The following is a 22901-nucleotide window of genomic DNA, read 5'->3' on the forward strand; positions in this document are numbered from 1 at the left end:
CACCCAGCCAGACGACCCCCTCAGGCTCTTACTTAGGGAGTGAACCTCCTAGATAAGCGATTCCAACATCAAGCCTCTGCGTTCTCACGTCTTCTGTGACTGTTCCTCTGTTATTCCAGCCTTGGCAACGAGAATTGGGAAACCATTTCTTCCTTTTCTTCTTCCTTCTCCTTTGAGTGTATGTGCTCTCCCTCCTGGGCAACTTCTTCAGTCCCACAGCCCCAGGGTGCCTCCGGCCAGCTGCAGCCTCCTCTTGCTGTGTCCTTCACAGGTCCTCACCTGGCAAGAGCAGGCCTCGCCCAGGCCCCTCCAGACTCAGGCTGCCCAGCGCCATCCCTAGAGACGGCGGATGCAAGACCCGCTCCCACGGACGCCTGTCCCTTTAGAGATAGGTGCTCTTCACAGGACAGAGGAGGTTCCCCAAGTGTAAATGCTTCTCCAAAATAAAGACTGGCCATGCGTGGTACTTTTATGTTCTGATTAGGTTTTGGGTTCACACAGCAGGAAGAGCTCAGGCCTTGGGGACTGCCCTAAGAAGAAATTCCCTAAGAGAGCACGAGAAGCTTTAATCCACACGCTGTGGACTCTGGGATTTGATGCAATGGCAGTTGGTAATTTTGCCACAGCTTTCCTCTTCTGCATCAGTGACTTATTGAAATGACATTTACAATAAAAAATGCAAGAAGTTATTCTTCCTACTTTTTCTCACTTCAATTAACTCCATAGGTAAGCACATCAGCAACACAGAATTCCTGGTACATTAATCAGAAGAAAATCACTTGAATTCAGAAAGATTTATGGTTCCACTATTGGCTTTTGCACAAATGACTATGGTAATCCTAATATAATTGATATATTTGGTACATTTCAAATTTCAATCTCAATAATGATTCAGTACCATGGTTTTGAATTCAATCCATTTAAGTCACCGTTTCCCAACAGGGGAAGCAATTTGGTGATACATAAGAAACTAATATCTATTTTCTCCTCTCTATTTTTCTTCCTTCTTGCCTACTACTTTCTAGTCCACTGGCCTCTCCAGGCTGGGCTGACACTCCACCCTCTCCCTGAAACCCCCTGAACCTCCTTCACCCGAACACTGTTCCCTCCACGTGCACGTGACACGAGGGACATGCACTTGCTCTGAGTCCCAGTGCTTTCTCCTCCAGAGCTTGTTCCATGGCCTAGTCTCCTAAGTGGACCTCCAGGTGGCATGAACCTGACCTTCTGCCCCATTGCCTGCTCCCACTTGGCAAGAGGACAGATCCACTGTTCTTTCAGATTGATTGACTGGAGAAATACAAAGAGACCTCGTTTAGGGCAGGTTCCCATTGGTTGCTCGGTGGTCGTGACAGGTCAGTAGCCTCTATAAGAGCAGTATTGCGAATAGTTTTTATAACTTCAGTCATGTTTAGTCATTTGAGACCACTGTGTGCAGTGGTTAAGGGCAGCTTTAAAGCATAAAGCCAGACCTACCCAACTCATCTCAGCATGCAGATAAACACCTGCTCAGGCGTGGTTCCTTGGAATTGAAGCCATTATTTATACACAGCTAAATCTAAAATAATAATTTAAAACCTAGATGTTCTCACTTATCTCATTGTTCTTTAGTATACACTTAAAATTGATGTCATAAAGAATAATATGTTATTCTGAGTTATTTGGAAAATACTTTATTGTAAAACTTAAATTTGTCTTGCTTTATACAAACTGTAAAAATTCAAATTTAAATAAAATGTTAAAGATTAATTATAATGCTAAAGTTTTATCAGGTGACTCCATTTTTAGAAATTGATTTGGATCAATACATAAACACTTACGTTGCTGGGTGAGGTCCACATAAGAACTGCCCAGCACGGGCTCGGGGACACTGACGTGGGGACAGACTCAGCCCCTCGGCTGAGTGATGTGCTATTTGTATATCGTCTCAACTCTACTCGTAAAAGGAAGGAAACAACCCAAGTATCTGCTCCGAGGAGCTCACAGCACAAACGATTCTCATAGTCAAACAGAAAGACTAACGGATGCAAGAGGGAACAGCAGGCTCCACTCTGCAGCAGAAAATAGGCACGAAGCCACTGTGACTTCTGGGTGTAAACATGGCTGTGGCACCTGCCACCATGCCGGGGGGAAGTCGCTGCAGGGGACACCTGCGGAAGGACCCGCCTCCCACCTCCAGCCTTCCGCCCTTCCTCTCACCCGGCCACCGCTTCCACTCTTCCAATCTCCGAGTCCCCTCCCTGTGTCCTGGATCTATCACCTGGTGTCCAGCCTCATGGCTTCCACAAATAGTCTTATTGGACATCCTGGAAAATGCTGCAATGTAGTCTCACTTTGGATTCAGGTTTCAAGTCAACATTTATCTTTCATAAGCTTTCTTCTGTTTTTATTTATAATAATTAATATTTTAAAGCATAGATGGCCATTAAACATTGTATGAATACACTCACACCCCATGGGCAGTGATACTGATCAACCATTCAGATCCGTCAACAGATTCATTTGCTCACCTCTGATTTCCAGACTGAAAGGGCATCCTTTCCTACACAGATCAAGCACCCAGGTGCTCGTGCCAACTGCAAGTACTGGAGATGAATCGTAAAGGATGGAATTACCTCCCCACAGGGACAGATAATCCACATGAACATGTAAAGACAGCAGATGCCATGGCGTTGGGAGAAGCTGTTGATTTTATTGGGATTGTACAGCTTATTCAAGTTGCTTGTTTGCTCTGAAGACAGCCCTTGGTTTTCCTCCTGCCAGCCTTGTCCTGTGTTTCTAAATGGAAAGTGACTAAGGTATAACTTTCATGCAATTAAAATTATTTATCATTAAAAGGTAAAATGTTTCCATTTAGTATATGAAAATTGCATATTGGAAATGTGATTGTATCCCTTACAAACACACATTCACACACGGGTGCACACACACCTATGCAATATTCAGGCTCCTACATGTGCGATCTCTTTTCCTCTTGCAATCTGTGGTTGTGTCAGTCAGCTTTCCCTCACTGTGATAAAACACTTGAGATGATCATCTTATAACGAGGAAAGGCTTACCTTGGCTCACGGTTTCCAGACCACGGCTGTTTCGGCCGCCTGCTTCTGTGCCGTGGCCAGGCAGCACCTGATGAGGAGCATTCCGGGGAGGAAAAGCCACTTGCCTCATGAAAGCAAAACAAGGAAGAGGAAGGGTGTGGGATCCCAGTGCCCCCTGAGGGCTCAGCCCCAGTGACCCAGGACCTCCCTCCTGGCCCTTCCTCCCAGTGGGGTCAAGCTGAGGACTGAGCTTTCCACAAGAAGCCTTGGGGAGATTTCAGATCCAGACGGGAGCATCAGTCCATGGCAGTCCTCCCTATTAACTGAGAGCATGATCCTATCATCCACTCAGGTACAGTTGCCCACACGCAGGACAGTGCGAAGAAATAGGATTTGTTCAGTATTCACCACTGTCCTCGAGTTGATTCTACATCAAACCTATATGATGCCTATTCTTACCTACAGATAAACAAACTCATGTTCAGAAAGATAAGATGTCACAAAACTACACACGTCCAAATGAAAATGTGAACGCAGGTCCATTTCCCAGTTCTCTTGGCTACACGGTGCTGCCCGTAACTAAGGCTAGCAGCTAGCAGCAGGAGCCTCCAGACAGGCCAGGGTGGTTCCTGGTACAGACCCAGGGCAGAGAGGGCGGGAATGGCGTGCCTGCCCTGCATCCAGAGGCCTCTGGGAGCTAAGATGCTGAGTTCTCATCCCTACTGAAGGTTCCCAGAACACGCTGCAGAAGTGAAGGGAGTTCAAACACTAAACGTGTCTTTAAGCAGTTCATTTTCCCTGATCTTGACATCTAATTTGGTAATACTTCAGTTAACTAAGAAACATGCCAGCACTGTATTAATTATTCAGCCCTTCCCAGGGTACTGCAAGCTCTAATTAGTGCAAGAAGTTTTCAGGAAAAGTTATAATTTGCATGTCAACAAATTTGTTTATAAATTGCACAGTAAAGGTAAAATTTGGTAGTACATGGACTTCCTTTACAGAGCTGGTGTATTACTCAGCCAGATCCACGATGGTTTACACCTGAATGCACAGCCCAGAGCTCTCTGAACATCCTGTTCCTTTTATTTCTTTGCCCTAGACTTATAATTATGATTTCATCTGATTTTTGTTTTTCTATAAATTGCCTTTTTTTAAAAAATAATAGTGTCTCAATTCCAAAGCTGGAATATCTTCGTCCAGAAATTATACAAATATCGTACTTGTGATCTTGGTATTTTCACACCCAGGAAAAGTAGTTTTGGTGGGTCTAGAAGGGTACTGACCACTGAGGAGGTAGGAGACAGTGTATCAGATTCATTAACAGATTTCAAAAGTCTGGCTTATTTTAGGAGGAAATGAAAAGAGAAGACAAGGGAGTAAGTCTGCCATAGCACAAGGGCCCAAGATTTCACAGTGCTGTTTATCTTTTGTTTACTTATTTTAACATGAATGCATTTCCTATAATGCACTCTCATATTCTTATTCTGAATAAAATTGTCTATACCCATTTATTAAAGCATTATATTGTTTATAAGTTCTTCATTTCCTCATAAGAACTATCCAAAAGAGCTCATGTTCTTGATTTCAAATTATATTTTGAGAAATATTTTCTGAAAAGATTATACCCGAAGATGATCTTATCAGTTTCCACTAATCCCCAAACTAGACCTGATTAGGTAGCATGTTCCTAAGGTCTCAGTGCTCTCTGCCAGGCAGAGAAATGATACGGGACTAAGGACCTGGACATGAGGGACAGCAGACACCTCGCTAATGAAGACGCTGGACACCCAATTTCTTACATGTCACTGATATTTTGGAGGTTTGAGAAGAATTTCAGGTATTTCAGGGCCAGGAGATCAGAGCCGAGCCAAGAGCGCTGGAGAGAGCAGCGTGAGGCAGCCGGGTCTGGGTCAGGCCCTGGAGGGTGGCCTGCTCGGGACCCACATGGCCTGCTCGGGACCCACACGGCAGCGCTCGGCAGGAAGACACAGGCTCAGCGTGTCCCTCCAGCTGCTTCTTTTGAGAGGACACTCATGGGACATTTGGTCCAGAACAGAAAACAACCTGAAGGAGAGGCAAAGGGCCAGAAGGGAGGAGAGGAGTGACCAGGAGAGGACAGCAGAGGGAGGGGAGGAGAGGCACTGACCCGGAGGTGAGGAAGCAGCACCCCGCATTGTCCCAGAGGAAAAACGGGGCGGCCACGCTGGAGAGACTTGCCAGTTACGTTTAAAAGGTCTAAATTGTACAAACTTACCGATGACCAGCCAAGGGGAATGAAAGCTGCTGTCCAGGCCAAGACTGGCTGTTGGGGACAGCGGATGTGGGGGCAGTGCATCCGCCATCAGCCGTGAACCAGTGGACCACACGACAGCCTCGCAGTGGGACAGTGCTCACCAATAACCAGAAGCCAGCTGTCAACATGGCTCCAAGGAGGAAACAGCACGCCACACAGAGGAGCCAGGAAGGGGTCTGCACGTCACACGGTTCCTACATGACGAATCACGTGGACGTGCCCCAAGCCAGACCCAGGGATGGCAGGGCCACCCTGGCTGCTAAAGCCAAAAGCAGGCACAGGCCGCTGGATGGACCCTCCCTATGCCAAGTCACGAGGCAGACTGTTGTCGGAAGGTGGTAGGATGAGAAAGTTACCAGCCAGAGCTAGGACAGAGCGGGGTGAGGTGAGACCACCGGCTGCACGTTAGGGATCACTCTTCCTGTATTTCATGTGTGTTTCAAATGTTGCGTAAGAAGTAAAACAAAACCCAAAACTAACAAGCTCTGTTGTCTCTTTCCAGGAAACAGCAATAAGCAAACCAGCCCAGGGCAACGTACACACAAGCATTCTTGCTGGAGGAGAGACTGACTGGAGGAGAGACTGTCCTTGCAACCCAGCATTAGAGCCCACACATAATTAGCCGTCTTACCGGAGGAGGCCTATTTAAGAGCTGCTTCCAGGACGGCGGGTATGCAAATGAGGCAGACTGCACCCTCCGCCCCTTACAGTCAGACAATGGGCCTTATTGTCCCCAGACAGACTAATAGGCTCTGTGACAGGCAGGGCAGCGTTGCAGATGCTGGCTTGGAAGCGCTCTTTGACTGCAGGAGATTAGAGGGAGGCGCCTTTGCCACACTTCCCTTGTTCCAAGATGCTCCGGCAATTCACTCACCTACTCTTCATGGCAACAAGTATGTCGTCCACATGAGAAATTGAGAAATTGCAGAAGTAGGTTTATCACCATCATCTTTTCCAGTTCAGATCAAACTGAGTTTCACACAAGTTGCCCCTCTTCTAAAATCTCTTGAATGATTAAATGGCTAATTAAGCCAAAGGTGGGCTGAAATTTTAACATCAACTTCCAAATCAAGTGGTTTTGCTAATACCGACAGACAGACGCACACGTCCAGTGTGACCTGTGTGCACAGATAGATGTGTAGGTGTCACCAGTGCCTGCCCGACGTCCTGCCCACCTTCAAGGCCTGGGCACTGCTGGGCTGAGCCTCCCACCAGGTGTCTCACTACTACCTGCAGGGGTCCACAAGAGTGTCCAGATCTGCCATCTTCCCCAAAGTCTGGGGGGAATCATATCGTTGCCAGAGCCGCTGGTGTTCTCCTGGCATCCGAGAACAGCAAGTGCTGTGTGAGGGGCAGGGGCTGCATGGAGGAGGGCCACCATGTGTCCCCCTGACCCTGAGGATCTGCGGTGAGCGTGGGCTCCCTGGGGCAGGGTGCGGCTCTAGAGGTCCTTGACCACAGAGGACAGGGAGGGCTGGGTGCCTGGAGCTGCAGAGCCTCCGCATCAGACAGAAGCAGAACCTCAGGCAGGACAGCTGCCCCCGAGGCTGCCCAGCAGGTTAGAGCTGAAGGAGGTAAAGCCCGTGTGCAGAGGGCGGCACCCGGGCCTTCCGCGGCCAAACTCCTGACGCGGGCATGTTTGTCTGTGGCTCACACAAGTGACGGGGGACAAGGGCAACGTGACAGGGCCCTTCGGGGGGCCGGCACCTCTGCGGCTTCCTTCTGTTCTGCAGTCACCTGGACCCTTAGGCTCTTCCACCCTGTCTGCCTTTCCAGAGCTTCCTGTGGAGCTGCTGTCTCCCCATCGGAGCGTGTTCAGGGGCGTTAGACTGCAGGAAGGACTGACAGACCTGAGCAGGTCTCTGCAGCCAGCACCTCTCACACCGAGCAGCTCCCCAGGAGAAGCCCCCATCTCTCGATCCGGGCAGCACAGGGGGCAGAGGGAAGCATGGAGGACAGAGGGCAGCACAGAGGGCAGAGGGCAGCATGGAGGGAAGGGGGCAGCATGGAAGGAAGGGTTAGCATGGAGGACAGAGGGCAGCATGGAGGACAGAGGGCAGCACGGAGGACAGAGGGCAGCACGGAGGACAGAGGGCAGCACAGAGGGCAGAGGGCAGCATGGTGGACAGAGGGCAGCATGGAGGACAGAGGGTAGCATGGGGGGAAGGGGGCAGGGTGAGGAGAGGCTTGATTCCCCCTCTGGCTGTCCCAGCTTCTGCTGGTGCTGCGCCTGGCTTCCTGGGGACCCGAGAGCCTCTGCCCGCCTCTGCTCTCCTGCCCGCTCCCGCCTCCCTGGCTGGTCCTCTGCCTGTGGTCCCCGCCTGGCTCAGCTCTGCCCTGTGCTGCAGCACCCTGGTTCAGCAGCAGGAGCCCGTCCCGGCTCTGCCCTGCCTGAGGCAGCAACTGCTGTTCTGGGCTCTGCTAGCAAGGCTTCGAGTTTCCTTCAGGGTGGGAAATGTGAAATGTGAAGAGGCTTAGTAAACCTGCATGACGTGTTTCCACTTACACAGACGTAGCACGTTGGAGAGGTTGGGAGTGCGGCCCAGTGGTGAGCACCTGTCTGCTGGGCCGGACCCTGGGTTCAGTCCTTAGCCACACACAGAGGCTCACACACCCACACGCACACACACACACACATGCACACACCCACATGCACACACACACATGCACACACGTGCATGCACACACACGCACACACGCACACATGCACACACACACGCACACGCACACACTATTAATGCTCATCGTCTATGTGCTGTTATGAGGACTTTCCCTCCTCTCCCTGTGCTGCCAAGTGGCACGGACACAGCCCTCCAGCCACACCCCCTCCATTGGCACTTGTGACCTCCTGCCAGCAGAGCCAGCTCTGGATGGGGGCACTGGCAGATGCCCACGGCAGACCCCTCCTCCCGAATCTTCCGTGTGTGGACTGGTAGAGAAGGCCATCGAGAAACAGGAAGCATAACGCAATGACTCCAGTCACGGTGGACATCACCACGTGCTACAGGAGCGTCTGATGCAGACTGTTGCCTGGTTTGTACTGGGACCCACAGAAGAGCTTGTGGGCGGCATCGGATTCACTCATTGACGAGGAGCATCCTCTGAGTGTCTGCACTGTGGTTTATGCTCCCTGATCCCAGGAACACAAGTAGGAGGGAAGGCCTTGGAAATTTTCAAAATCTAACTGGGATACAGAAAAGTGAAAAAAAGACTCACAAGTATCCAAGACTTGTGTTCAACTCATTGTTATCCTGTATTTCCAAGAAAATGGAGAATTCTAGGAAAAGCTCCACTGGTAAGAATTCCAATAACTATAAATTTCTATTAAATTTCTATTAACAAGCGTGTTAGCTTTCTGTCACTGTGACAAAATACCTGAGATAAGAAGCTTAATAACTACCTGCCCCTACACTGAAAAGGTCTGTCATGTCTCATGGCTTCGGAGACTCCAGTATGTGCTCGCTCGACCTTCTTGCCGTGGACCTGTGGAGCCATGGTACACATCTGGCAAGGGTGCAGCAGGTCTGTCCACCACACAGGCCTTCAGAGCAGGTCTGTCCACCACACAGGCCTTCAGAGCACGTCTGTCCACCACACAGGCCTTCAGAGCAGGCCTGTCCACCACGCAGGCCTTCAGAGCACGTCTGTCCACCACATGGGCCTTCAGAGCAGGCCTGTCCACCACACAGGACTTCAGAGCAGGCCTGTCCACCACGCAGGCCTTCAGAGCAGACCAGTCCACCACACAGGCCTTCAGAGCACGTCTGTCCACCACACAGGCCAACACAGGCCTTTGCAGCGGGCCTGTCCACCACACAGGTGCTTCCTCAGGGAGCAGGCAGGGGACCCCACCTTCGTCTACACACACTGCCCACCTCTTCCCCTCTCAGTCTGAGGCGGTGCTGGGCCGGAAGCATAGTGACAGAGCTGCGGTCCCTGAGGAATGGTTTCCCTAATGCTATTTTGAGACAGGCCTTTCCATCGTAAGGAGTCTGCTGACAAATTCAGGACATTTCACTGTAGATCACTTGAACAGCCCTCATTTTTATTCTAAGATAGACTCAGCAAGTAGTTGATGCTTCTCAAAGTTGAGAATCAAATAGAATAAACACGTCTCCAACAAATGTATCCAGGTAATAGAACAGTGCCAAGTGCCCAAAGCATCAGTTTGACCCACTCAGATTATCAGAAGTTTGTACCCTAGGTCCAAAAGTGACAAGGGTCCCTCCCTCTCCCGAGGAATGTCAGACTAATTAACAGCACACACCTTACGTGGAAGAGACTACGGGTTCATTTCAATGTTAATGAACAATCAGAGCTTTAGAAAGGTATAAAACCTTCTTCACTTCCCCAGTAATTTATAAGACCTGAAGGGGCCTATGCAGGTCAGTGTGTCTTCACAGAAAAGGCAGTGCTGCTGACTGTCCTGGGCTGGACGGAGCTGAGGCTGCCGCAGCACCGTGGTCCCCACACATGGCTAACGTGACCGCAAGCCCTGGCCACACTGGGTTGTTCTTTGAATTTTCCTAAGTCTGGAGATACAATTTAAAAAACTGGTAACCGTGGGTATTTATTGATTTCATGTATCAAAATGATTTTAGAAAGGAACAACTCCAAGGAATCAGGACATTCTGGTGACATTGAGAGTACTTCTGATAATGAAGTCGTTAGACAAAACAGGCCTACATTTACATGACCTTACTTACGTCACAGAAACAGTGAGACAAATAAAACACTGGGGGCGTTCAGGACTTTGGTTCACTTGTCTTTTTCAGTTGTAGAACTGAAGAATGGAATGTTGGGGCTGGACTCACTGAGGACTTCTCCCGAGGCCATCTAGCCATGTGTCTGCCACCTCAGATGGACACAGCTGCACTTGAGGATTTTCTTTCAATTCCCTCCCTCAGCTTATGAGAGTTCCCCCTCGAGATGATAGACATGCTGCAATATGCTATTTCTAATAAAACTGATCATGTAAAATAAATGGAGTAGTTACAAATTTAACAGGGCAAAGAGGACTCAATGACCTCATCCTAGCAAAAATAAATATTTTTACTTTAGGCCTCCACATAAATCCATATCTTTTAAAACTTTTTCTATTTTATCTGTTCTAATTAGTTGTACCTGACAGTAGAATACATTTATGCATTTTGATAGATCATGCATAAATGGAGGGTCAGCTCTCATTTTTCTGAGGATCCCATTGCAGATCCCATGGGTCATGCGGTCACACATGTGCATGAGGTGATAATGTCTGTTCACTCTACTGTCATTCCTTCCCCCACACCCTTCCCCTCCCTTCACTCCCCTCCACCTAATATAAAGTAACTATTCTTCCCTACCCACCTTGTGTCCACTAATGAGGTACTATTCATATGTTTATGTTTCCCAGTTATCACTTTGATATCCTTTGAGTAATATTTTTGTTTTTCAAATAAAATTTTCTGAATCTTTAAAGTTCATCATTCTTATCGATATTTTCTCTCAGAAATTATTATTGTTAACCGAAAAGCAATAGCTACTAGGAGGTACGGTTTGACACAATATGTTTAACAGTGTAACAGCTGAAGTTATATTCAGAATTGAGAAGTTTTCTAAAACAACAGATATTCAAATAAGGGTAGGAATTATTCAGTCAGCAGAAAAAGTCTTATACACTGCAAACTATAAAAATTGACGAAATAACTTAAATAATGCTAAGTAATGGAAAGAAGTCCCATGTTCATGGATTGGAAGAAAATATTGTTGATAACAATATTCTACAAAGTGAACTACAGATTCAATATGTTTCACATAGAAATTTCAATAGCTTTTTAAAAAGAAACAGAAAACCTAATCTTAAATTCATACGGAATTTCAAGAAATAATATTTTGAAAAAGAAGAATAAAGTTAGAAGACACAGGCATGCTGCTTCATATTTTCTACGACTCCACAATGATTGGGACTGTGTGATCCTGGTACAAAGATAATCGGATAGGTCAGTGGAGCAGAATCATTGCTAAACACACCCATACGTCGTCTATGGCCAATTGTGCTTCATCAAGAAAGCCCAAGACATCCAGTGCAGAAGGGACAGCCTTGCCAACAAGCGTTTCCGAAACAAGTGGATGTGCCATACCACACACAAAACCAACTCCGAAAAGATAAACAGCCTAAGTATAAATGACCAAAGTATGAAACCTTTAGAGGAAAACAGATTTTCATGACCTTGTATTTGATAATGGGTTCTTAAGAAGGACAGCAAACCCAGGAGCAACGAAGGGAAGAGACAAGTCTGACCTCACTAAAATATTACAGTGGAGGGACGGAGACGGCAGCTAGAGGTGGTGGCACTTCCCAGCTTCTCCCTACCTGGAGAACAGCTCTGCCGTGAGGCGAGCGACTGAAGGAACACACTGAAATGCAGTATCAGACAATGTCAGAAACCCGGAGAGACCCCGAGATTCTGGTTATTGAAACAGGGAGAAAGTGCCTCAGCTCTGACCCTGCAGCAGATGCGCTGGGGCACAGCAGTGCCGAGGGGCGACACGAAGGGAAAGAAGGAAACCTGGTGGATGAAACTGGCAGGGCAACTGCTGCAGAGCAGAAAGCTAGTGTGGGCTTAGCTGCTAAGTGGGCTGGCACTGAGAAGGGCTCCGCCTGTCCTCAACATGGAAGGAGCTGGAAGGGAGCTGTCTTGTGGAGGTCACGCCTGAGCTTGCTGCTTTGCAAAATGCAATTCCTGCATTTTCCATTCCTCTGAAGATCGCAACAAACATTGTCACGCTGCCCAGCCAGCCCACACTTTACGGCACGGTGTGGCACTGACAGAATACAACTGAAGCAAGCCCTTTGAAGAGTACACAGAAGAAACGGAAGACCCCCAAGCTCACCCACTGGCCTAGGCTGCCTCAGATCTGGCGTTCCAACTTCTGGGCATGTGATGTTTTTATCCACATACCAAGGACTCTCCTGGCACACACAGGAATTCCACTTGTGTCAGGGAGGAATCTTGTCATCAGGCCAGAGACAACCTCTACACTCTCAGAGGTCCCTTTTGTGCCCAGGCCTACCTCCAGGTTAACAAGAGATACCTTGGCTACATCAGAGGAGGGCATGGAAAGGACCTTGTGAAAGCAGGATGCTGATCTAAATGTGGGAAAAAATAAATGTATGAGTCCACAGCTTATTTCCAATCGAGCTGGCCTGCTCACCTCCTCCAGGTTCAGAGTGATTCAGAGGATTCACTTCTGAAACTTGGACTAGGACCAGGCAGGTTCTAAATATAAAGTTTCTGAAAGAAGTCTTTTCATTTTAAACAACTTGACAAGGAGGAATTTTAGCACTTTTGTTTGCTTTTACTTGTATTTGTGTTTCCTCATTTTCAACAAGATAAACATGAACTGAAGGAATTCATGACCATCAAGTCAGCATTGCACAAGAGACTTAAAAAATTCTACACATGGAAGAGGAAGAGCATAACCACAGGAGCAAAGGGAAGAACAATTTGCATTCAAATAGTAGAAAGCAAATGACAACTAGGAAAGAATCAAATATTAGAAAAACAATAAAAGGACAGTACTCATCTTCCTAAAATAACACTGTGTAAGTGGGATTAATTCTCCTATTAAAAAGCACAATTAGTGGATTCGATTAAAAAAATACCAACTGTGTGTTCCCTGTAAGAAACACACCTCACTGGCAATGTCACACACAGATGGAAAATGAAAGGACAGCAACTGATATTCCACACAAATGGAATATGAAAGCTAGAAGGGATAGCTACATTCATATCTGACAAAGAAGACCTCAAACCACAATTATTCAAAAGACACAAAGAAGGTCACTACATATTGGTAAAGAAAGCAATCCATTAGAAAGACAAAGTGATTGTAAACATATGTGCCAAATGTCAGTATAACCAATTTCATGAAACAAACCTACTGAATGTAAAGAGACAGATAGGCCCCAACATGATAATTACATTGGGCTATTTCAATATCCCCACCACAATAATCACAAGCAAATCTACATCTAACCATATATACAAAGGAATCAAAAACAGGTTTCCAAGCAAAAACTTACATTCAGTGGTCAGAGCAGTTCTATTCACGACAACTTATAACTATAAATAGCCTAAATATCCATCAACATTTGACTGAGATATAAAATATGGTATATAGTTTATATATATATATGTGTGTGTGTATATATATATATATGTGTGTGTATATACACACATATATATGTATTATTCAGCAGTAAAAATGAACAAATTACTGGCACAGGATATAGCATGGATTAACCTTGATGATATTCTGCATAAAATAGGAAAGGACAAATATTACATGATTCCACAGACAATGAGGCACTAGAATCATATAGAAAAAAGTAGAGAGTGGTTTTGAGGACTGGGTGATACTCATTATCATCTACCTTCCCCTAGATGGAAGAAGGTACTGACTGGAAGAAACACCAAGACAGTCACTTTGTTATTATAATGAATGATGACTAGTACGGCATTTCTATTGTTGGAAATGTAGAAGAAAGACACGTCAGGCAGGGAACACGACTCAGAGTGGAATGCCACATACATGTAAATGTGCAGGCATGAAATGAACTTATGTAAAGATAGAGTCAACCCAATGAACTAATGTCCACTAAGATAGGAGCGAATAGTTTCAAAATGCTAATCGTTTTCCTTGCAATCCAAACAAGTGCTCATGACTATTTTTTTTTTAATTTACAAAAGCAAAACTGCCTGAAAAGAGATGCAGCAGTACTTTAACCCCAGGGCATACAATGCTAAAATCTGATTTTCAGCCACTGTTTTTACTGTGTTTTGAAGCAATCAACATCGACAATAAAGGCCCAAGTCAATTTGATGAAATGGGTCTTCAATGATATACTAAGTTATTTGGATTTCATGCTCTAAGGAATGAAAACAATTGAATAGTTTTATGAACAAAAGTAACCAAATACTTTTACTCAGCTTTAAAGAGTGAAATTCTGGCATTTGCTGGTAAATGGATGGAGTTAGAGAATATCATGCTAAGGGAAATAAGCCAAACCCCAAAAAACCAAATGCTGAATGTTTTTCCTGACATGCAGATGATGAGTCACAATAAGGGGAGTGTGGATAGGGAAGAATAGAGTTACTTTATGTATACACATAGGTATACATATATGTATAGGTAGAGGGAGTGAAGGGAGGGGAAGGGAGATGGGTAGGAAGGGTAGTAGAGTGAACAGACATTATTATCTCATGTACATGTATGACTGCATGGCCAATGTGATCCTGCAATACATATAGAGAAATGAAAAATTATACTTCATTTATGTATATTTCATCAATGTATAAATGCATTCTACTATTATGTACAAATAATTAGAACAAATTTTAAAAATGAATTAAAAATGTAACCAAATGTATATTCAGTGATTTCACTGTGGTGATGCGCAGGAAATAAACTAAGACATATTTAGATGCTGTACACTGATTAACTGCCTGAGGTGCTTTAAAGTTTGGTAAAGGAACAAAAAGGAAACACAAATAAATCTAAACAGACAAACATGTGAGCACATACACTCTCAGCTCTCCATATCTGCAGGTTCCACTGGAGTGGATTGAACCACCTGTGGATTGAAAATACTTGGCAAAAAAAATGTGTCTGAACATTCACAGACTTGTTTTACCAAATTTACCTAAACAATATGGTATAATAAGCATCTCCACATTTACATTGTATTAGTTTTTGTTATAATCTAGGGAGGGTTTGAAGTGTGCAGGAGGAGGATGTGTGCAGCTTACTTTTGTAAGCTTACATGTGAGGGACTGGGCAACACAGATCCTCACATCTGCAGGGTGTCCTGGAGTCAGTCCCCAAGGGACACTGAGGGGCAACTGTATTCCTCACACTTTATAGTCAGTATCTTAATTCCAAAAGATTCAGAAGGTCTAGAAGAATATTTTCCATTTTATGAAGGTCATCTGGATTAAAGATTTTAAATGGCTTGTGGAAATGCATTCATTGGAATCAAATAGAGGCCTATTTACCACCAAATCCAATTTCAGTGCATCATGTTATCTGAATCATTTTATGATTTTTACATGATATATAAGGATTGCAAAATTAGTGAGGAGAATGCAAAGGCATAGTCTTTGTGGTTTCAACTAACTTCAATGAGAAATATCATCAACAGTGACTGTGATAAAAACTTTTATCTTCTATTCCTCTTTCAAGTATCAAAAAACCTAAAGAACTAGCATCAATTTATCTCAGACATCTCCAAAAAATTGAAGAAAATAAAATGTTCTCTAAATAATTCTATGAAACTAGCATTATCCTGACTAAAGCCAAAAAATGATCCCACAAGAAAATTGTTCCTTGTGAACATTGCTGCAAAAATTATCAACAAAATGCTAGCAAACTGAATTCAGCAGCATAGTAAAAGGATTAAGGATAATAGCCCAGTGAGATTTAATTCTGGAATGCAAGGATAGTTCAATATATGCAAGTTGATCAATGTAATGAATTTCATTGAGAGAATGAAGGAGAGTGAAACAGATAATCACATAGAAAAGTTATTGAACAAAATTTAACATCTATCATGATTAAAAAACTCACTAAACTAGGAAAATAATGAAACTGACTATAATAAAAATCACATATGAAAAACTCATAGTGAATGGTATGTTCAATGGTGAAAAACTGAGACTGTTTCCTCCAAGACCAGGAATAAGGCAAGTATGTCCACTTTTGACACCCCCATTCAATACAGTACTGGACGTCCATCCAGAGCTTATAGGCAAGAAAAAGAAACGAGCTGAAATGAAACCATCCAAATTAAAAGGAAAGAGGTTAAACTATCCTGTGTTGTAGCTGGTAGGGTAGTAGACAGGTTATATATTGGAATCCCTAAAACATTAATCCCCCAAACTAGTACAATTAATAAATGAATTCAGCAAAGTAACAGAATACAATGCAAAAATTATAATTAAAACTCAGTTGAATTTCTGTACTCGTAACAATGAACCATCTGAAAAGAAAATTATAAGAACATTCCATTCACAATAGCATCAAAAAATAAAATCATTAGCCTTAACAAGGACATGAAAGACTTACAATTAAAATTATAAGACACTTCTGCAAGAAATTAAATAACATGTTAATATATTGAAGGAATACCATGTTCATAAATTGGAAGATTTCATATTATTATATTAGTACTCCTTAAAGATCCACACATTTAAAGCCATCCTTAACAAAATCCCAATGATTTGGGGTTTTTTGTTTGTTTGTTTTTGTAGAAAGAGAAAAAATTATTCTAAAATTCATCTGGAATGTTGAAGTCCCCAGAATCATTACAACAATCTTCAGAAAGAATTAACAAAACCGAATGCCTCATAATTTTTTATTTCAAAATACATTATAAAGTTAGAGTAAAAAAAATCATGATCCTTGCATAAAGACAGACATATAGACCAACAGAAAAGAAAAGACAAAGTGAAATAATTTTAATGAAAGTGGCAAGTTTGTTTGGCAATTGTAGGACAGTCTTTTCAACAGAAGATGCAGAGAACGCTAGAAAGACTTTCAAAAGAATGTTGTTGGACCCATACTTAACATTGTGTACAAAACAGCTCAGCATGAATCAAGGTCCCATGTTTGGGAAATAAAACTGATATTTTTAGAAGACAACAGGACAGAACCTTCTCAACGCTGTACCTGACAGTGCTTTCTGTATGTGCCACTGAAGGCCTGGGCAACTAAAGAAAAATCAGATGTCTTGGACACCATTTAAAAAATGAATTTTGCTTTAGAAGATATGATTAGCATATGGTTAAAAAACTACCTTGTAAAATGGGAGGAAATATTTATAAATTATATGTCTGAAATGGATTTTTATTCTATGGACAATTCTTAAATATCAACAATCATCAAAACAATAGTTAGTTCAGAACTCAGCAAAGGACACAAGGAGATATTTATTTCTCCAAAGGAGGTAAACAAAGAGCAATTAGCTCATGAAAAGATGCTGGCCAAATCCTATAGACAGGAATGCTGCAATGTGTTGCTACCTCACACCTGTTAGGATGATTACTCTCAAAAATCAAACAAAAACTTGATAAAATAACAAGGATTGGGAGAAATAGAAACTGTTGTACACCATTCATGGGAGTATAAACCTGATGCATCTGCTATGGGGAACAGAGTCCAGTTCCTAATAAAAATTAAAAATGGAATTGCCATTTTTAAGTATTCTATTTTGGGTATATACTGAACATTACTGAAAGCAGGGTCTCAGAGACATCTTAATGATATTGAACGTTCATTTAGGTCTTTGTAGCAGCATTGAATAACAGCTAAAACATAAAAGCAACCAAAGGATGGATGAATAAGCAAAACGTGGTCCATTCACATGGGAGAACATTATTCAGTCTTGAAAACGGAATAAAATTCTGGAACAGGACACACCACAAGATAAAACTTAAGGGCATTTTCATAAGTGAAATAAGTCAGTCACAAAAAGACTAATACTATACAAGTCACTCATCTGAGGTATTTTGAGTTCTCAAAATCATAGAGACAGAAAGTAGAAAGATTTTTGCCAGGTGCTGAGTATAGGAGAAAATGTGGAGCTATTGTTTAATAGGTTCAGAGCTTCAGTTTCACAAGATGAAAAGAGTTATGGACATGGGATAGTGGTGGTGACTGAACAACATCTAGATACATTTAACCCTATTGGACTTCACTTTTAAAAATGACCAAAATGGGCCAGGGATGGTGTCTTGGGAGTCTGAGACAGGAGGATCAAAAGTTCAAAGCAAGTCTCAGCAACTTAGCCAAGGTCCTAAGCAACTTAGCAAGAGCCTGTCTCAAAATAAAAGATAAAAAAGACTGTAGATGTGGCTCAGTGGTTAAGTGCCCCTGGGTTTAATCCCTGGTACAAAAAAAAATGGTAAATATTATGTACATTTTATCACAAAAAATGGAGAAAAAATAAAACTTTGCTATGGTTGGAATGTTGTGGCAGGAATGTTCCTCCAAAGAGTCATGTGTTGAAAGTGTGGTCACTCAGGCAAAAATTTCAGAGGTGGGGTGTTTAGGCAATCATTGATTCCTGTGGGCAATGACTATGACATTTGATTGATCCATTTTATGGAATGATTCATTGATATATGACCGGATTGCTGGAAGTTTGGACCTATTCAGGGAAAGCAGATCACGGGGGTGTGCCGTGGGTTTATCTTCTCTCTATCCCTTTTTCTCCCTCCCACCCCGACCTCCTGACTGCCAAGAGGTAAGCAACTTTTCTCTACAATCACCTTCCACCTTGATGTTTCTGCCTTGGAGCTGGCCATTCATGGACTGAGTTTTCTATAAACATGAATTAAGTAAATTTTTCCTCCTTTAAATTGTTTATGTCTGGTATTTTGGTTGCAGTTATGAAAAGTTGACTAATATAATCTCTAAGTCAAGTAGAAAGAGAAACCTGTTAACCTAACAACAGTCATTCACACAAAAACAGACAGGGACAGCTTTACTGAGGTGGAATGCATCTTCTAATGTCAGGAAGGAGACAGACGCTTGCCTTTATCTTTTCTGCTCAACATTACACGGAGATACAAACCAGTGTGATAAAGTAAGAAAACCATAAAATCCTTAGAGATTTAAAAGGAAGGATACCTATCTGTGTTCCCAGTCAATTTGAATGTCTCTATAGAAATTGTAAAAGTTTGTAAAAGATCCCAGAATAAGTAAATTTAACAAGATATCAAGACACAATGCCCTGATACAAGAATTTATTTTATTCCACTATACGAGGAATACATTATTTGAAAATGAAAATTAAAAATCACAATGCAATGTATGGTAGCACTAAAATAATTGAAATATTTATGGGTAAATATTATGTAATATGTATGGAATCTGCAGACTGAATACTATGGAATTGAAGGAAGTCAAGACCTAAATGAGCTAAAGGAAATGAGATGTATATCACATTCATGAACTGGAACACTCAATATTGTGAAGATATCATTTCTGCCCAATTTTATCATTCTGCTCAATATATTTCTAGTAAAAACTCCAGAAGGTGTGATAAAAAGGAAGGAGTTCAAAGGAAGTAGACTAGTCGAGAACCTTCTAAAACAAGATCAAAGATGGAAGACACATTACCTGGTTTCAAGGCTTGGTGTGGGTATTCATCAGCTTTCTGTGGCTGTGCAAAATAGAGAAAGTCAACCTAGAGTAGGAAAGATGCACTTTGGCTCACAGTTTCAGAAGTTCCAGTCCACGGTCAGCGGGATCCACTGTTTCTGGACCACTGTTGGCAGCAGTGCCCAACTGCACAGCTGCTGTGGGCAGGAGAGGCTCCTCCCGCCACACACAAGCTTGGCGTCCAACTGCAACCCGCTCGGGCACACGCACGGTGAATGTAAGACCCTGTATTCACACAGACCCCTGCGCTTCTAGCTCCTTCACTCAGAGTGGTCAGAAAATGGATGAAAGCAAGATGTCCATTGGCAAGTGAAGGGACAAGCAGAGCTCTGGCATCTGCCTGCGTTGGAAGGCTACGCAGAGACAGCAGCAATGGGCTTCTAAACCCTGCAACAACACAGATCTCAAGTGGATTTTGCTAAGTGCAAGAACAGGGATATTTATATAACATATTGAAAAAGGGAAGGCAGGAAATGATCACTCTATTTTGAGGAGAAAGGAGAGGAGCTGACAGTAGAAAACCCCAAGGACATCTTAGGGTGTGGGAGCATTTGGGTATGGTGCTCAGAAGTTTATTAATTTGTCAGAACATATAGAACTATACCACCAGAAAACTGAGTTTAAAAATAAATTTAAAAATCAAGATTTTGGGGAAAGTCAGAAGGGAATTCAGCCTGCCATAAGTTAATATAATATACTGAAAATATATGACATAACTGTACTGAAGGGTTTGGCGAAAAAAGTAATCCAAAACAATTTGGGGAATTTGTCTTGATACAAAATCAAATGTATAGAAAAACTGTGTTCTTGTTGATGAATTTGCCCTGCATATGGGCACAGATTAACAATTTTGAAACTATTTCACAATTATACAGAGCTAAAAACTAGTTAAGTCTATTGTACAGCTAGGTTATCACCACTGCCAGAGAGAAACTGCACAATCAGGTGAGGCAGGAAGGTCAGGATGGATCCCAGGTGCTGAGGTGAGGTGCCAGTGTGAGCTCCTGTTCACTGGATGTGTACATGAGTAGGAGGGTTGCATACCTGCAGATGTACCCGCAGGTTAGGGCGTGCAGTTATTTTCTAGCTCTGTGTTCTGAGAAGGCAGAGACAGTGGCAACCCGGCCACCTGAGCACACCTAAAGCTCTCATGTTGATTCCTAAAGGTCATTCTCTGACGAAAGGCCTCTGAGTTCCTTGCAGAAGAGACTGGTTTTAGAGCTGGGGCAGGGAAGATCCAAGAACAGGCGGGGTGTCTTGTCAGGCCAGAAAGGAAAAAAGGGCCAGGAAATGGGGGAGGGGATACCTTGGTGACATAGGGCACAACTTGTGGAATACCCAATCGCTACATTGTAACAATGTGAACAAAAAAATGAGTAACAATAGCGTACTTGCTTATACCTTACAAAACAGAATAAATATCCAAAAATCCAAACTGATAGAAATGCATACTTGAACGAATAATGAATGGAGAGGAACGGACAACTTTTTTACAGAAATCCAACTAATAATTGTGGAAGTAATGAGGGAAGTAGAAAATCACTCTTAAAACATCATAATAGTAACCACTGCAGGCAGAATTTAGCGATGAATGCTGAAACTCAGTGAATAACACTTTAAGGAGAAAGTCCAATTCCACAGCCCAGAGCTTCTCCCCAAGTATGCTGATTGCTTTGGGCTCTGGCACAGGTTTGCAGGTGTTTCCACGTTCTTCCTGAACGAGGTGGAGCCTAATGACCCTCTTTTTGGTGTGGGCTTTCCTGGCATCTCCTGGCTTCTAGCCCAGGCAGTGTGCAATGAAGGGGAGGTGGTACTTTCCAGTGGAGGAACCAGAATTAAGGTCTCTGTTAGGCTGTGTTGCTGAAGGCCATCCCTGTGGTTCTCCTGGTCAGTCGTGGCACTGTCCTTAGAAACCCAGGCCTTCAGTCTGATTAAGAAAAAACAGGGGCATGGATTCCATTGGCAGCCTAGAGGACACCTGACCCATTCTCTGCAAATGGCAAGGTGATAGACAGCCACGCACTGCACCCTCCCATTCAGTCCTGAACTGTCTCTTGGGAGGGAATAAGATACTAGTGCAAAAAAGCTGGGGAAACCTGATTAAACCTGCAGATCAGTTAATATTATTGTGCCAATGTTAATTTCTTAATTATATAAAATAATGGTGTGAGGGGTAAACAGGACTCCCTATTGGCCTTTCAACATGTCTGTGATAAAAATGGCAGATATTAAGACTGTTGAGTCCATAGGTGTGTAATTATTCATTTATTCACTTAGTCATCATTTCTGTCACTCAAAGTGTCTCTAAGTACCTATTACATGCCAAGTACATGTATGCAGAGTTCTGGGTCCAGAAGATTAGTATGCAAAGAGAAAGTAACTACCATAGGTAAGAATCAGTGTAGAAGCAAAGACTTTGAAAGAACAGAGAGCTCTTTGCTTGAGATTTGGGTGGTCACGGGATGGCTGGTCAGTTAGGTGTGTGCGGAGGGCGTAGTGCAGTGGAAAGTTCAGCGAAGGGTGAGTCCACGTTCACAGCCACTCCTTCTGATCTTCATCCTATTTTCCAATGTTTTTTCCTTCTTCAGCAACATTTTAATCCCCCCTTCGGATGTGCACCTGGGGTATTGGGAAATGTGTCTTAGGATGCCATTTACCGATCATTCTGGATTTGGAAGCATAATTACTTCCATTTCTACTGCTCTGGGAAATGGTCAGGAGTCCTAGCTACAGCTCACTCTTATTAGTTTGCTCACACTGAAACCAGTTCCCCCGAGGTTACTGCTTCTATTTCAGCCTCTAAATTAGTGGAGAGAGTTCTCCCCACCAACACCCCTGTCATGCCTTCAGGAGCCTGAGACTGTCACAGTGCTTAGAAGTGAACGCACTGTCAGGAGTATAGGTAGGAAGAAAATCTAGGTTTGTGTCTTGTTAGTTTTGAATTAAATCTCTGTGTGTGTGTGTGTGTGTGTGTGTGTGTGTGTGTGTGTGTGTAGATGAGATGGATAGGTAGATCATGTGGACGAGTGAAATGCAATAGCAAAATAAAACAGAAACTCGCACACGCGCGCACACACACACACACACACACACACGCATTAGCGTTCAAGCTCCAGTGAACACTGTTGTATTAAGTCGAACTTTTCTACAAAGCCAAATTCACTTGCCCAGGAGTCTTTCTGGAGCAGGGACTTTGAGGTAGACATCTGCCTGAATGAAGATAAACTGGAGGTCAACCACACTCCACCAGCAGACTCTGTCTGCGGTCTCTCTAAAATCGATTTCTGGCCGATTGGCTCAGTCGCCTTCCAGGTGACTTGCTCACACTTCAATTCTGCAACAACACGGTGCTGAACTTGCTG

The 22901-nt window shown here is 43.6% G+C and overlaps 1 long non-coding RNA gene across 1 annotated transcript in view; it reads left to right on the forward strand.

The window, feature by feature from the left end:
• Positions 1–10695, forward strand: part of LOC124962755 (uncharacterized) — a 16197-nt gene extending 5502 nt beyond the window's left edge. The window contains exons 2-3 of the long non-coding RNA XR_007104581.1: positions 5837–8629; positions 10110–10695. This is a non-coding gene — a long non-coding RNA (uncharacterized LOC124962755). The remainder of the gene's footprint in view (positions 1–5836; positions 8630–10109) is intronic.
• The last annotated feature ends 12206 nt before the right edge of the window (positions 10696–22901 follow it).

This window comes from Sciurus carolinensis, chromosome 13, assembly GCF_902686445.1.
Source record: "Sciurus carolinensis chromosome 13, mSciCar1.2, whole genome shotgun sequence".
In the NCBI taxonomy this organism is placed as follows: Eukaryota; Metazoa; Chordata; class Mammalia; order Rodentia; family Sciuridae; genus Sciurus; species Sciurus carolinensis.